This window comes from Micromesistius poutassou, assembly GCF_964030765.1.
Source record: "Micromesistius poutassou genome assembly, chromosome: 5".
NCBI classification, from domain to species: Eukaryota; Metazoa; Chordata; class Actinopteri; order Gadiformes; family Gadidae; genus Micromesistius; species Micromesistius poutassou.
Genome location: NC_140275.1, coordinates 3,011,945 through 3,013,305, shown reverse-complemented (window position 1 = coordinate 3,013,305; position 1,361 = coordinate 3,011,945).

Sequence of the window (1,361 nt, the reverse complement as noted above, 5' to 3'; positions counted from 1 at the left end):
CTCTCTCTCTCTCTCTCTCTCTCTCTCTCTCTGTCCCCCCCTCCCCCCTCCCTCTCTCTTGGTCTGAACTAACAGTGTTTGGAGCTACTGCGGTTCCTGTATTAATCACAAGTTCCAAACCCATGGACGGTGTGCTGATTGGAAGTTCCTCTCTGTGAGGGACAGTCCATCCCTCCTCAAACGAATGTTCCTCCATTACGTTGTCCTCCTCTGAAAGGCGCTGCAGGGTAACTCAGAGAGGCTGCTGAGAAGCTCCCCAAACAGGCTGAAGTGAATGAGTTCTCGTATATTTCACGTCCCAGAAGGGAGATAAATGATGAGAGCCTGCACTCCCAGATGCAGCATGTGAGTTTATAGGGAAGCTGAATTTATACAGTAAGATTAACGTTGCCTTATGGTTCCTTGAGGTTATAGTCATAACAGGTTCTTTGAATGTGCTAAATCTAGTTGAGAATCGGGGCCATAATTGAAATTTCGTAAAATTTTAGTGATAGTCAGGTTTTTCAAGCCATCACAACAGTAGTGTGATTGCTTGGCCAGCACTTTTACTATCATTGTCTTGAGTCTTTCTAGGTTTATGAGTGCCAACGTTAAGATCTTTGATAGTACTTAGCCTTGTGTAGCGTCTTATCCTGGCTATCTTAGTTGTATACAGGGAATGGGTTAACCTTGCGATTGTTAGTGCTTGGCACTTGGTTCTATGAACATCCTTACTGTACCGACAAAGATATATTGTTACTCTTTCTTCTGACAAATGTACTTATTGTAGGTGGCTTTGGATAAAAACGTCTGATAAATGCCCTAAATGTAAATGTTAGCACGTTAGCATTAGTGCAGATAGCAGCCAGACGGATTCCATCCTTCCACCAACCTTGTGGCTTCTGGGGTTAGGACGACCTTCCCACAGCAGGCGGAGATCGCCAACTTTACTCCTAAAGTCAAACCCGTAAATCCAGAGCCCTCGCAGCGTCACACACACACACACACTCAAACGGCATCTCCATGGCGCCGCCACCGTCACCTTCAGCACGAGGGAATTGAATTAGAAATGTTCCCAAAACCCAAGGAAACAGAGGCTCTCTGCTGATGGGGCTCTAACCAGATTACATTCTGTCTTCGGACGTTCCTGCCAAGGTTGCCTCGTACCGGCGGGACTGAGTTGGGAGGCGGCCACACGACGATGGTCCCCATTCTGGACAGTGTGGCGGTAGTTTCGTAAAAGTTTAGAGGGTTGTACGTGCTGAGAACGAGGGGGGGCTTCTTGGAGGCGGTACGTTTGTTTGTGCGGTGGGGAGGGAGATGTCAGGCAGAGTGAAACAACAGGGCTTCCCAGGCCATGGCGCAGGACAAAGCACTATCTC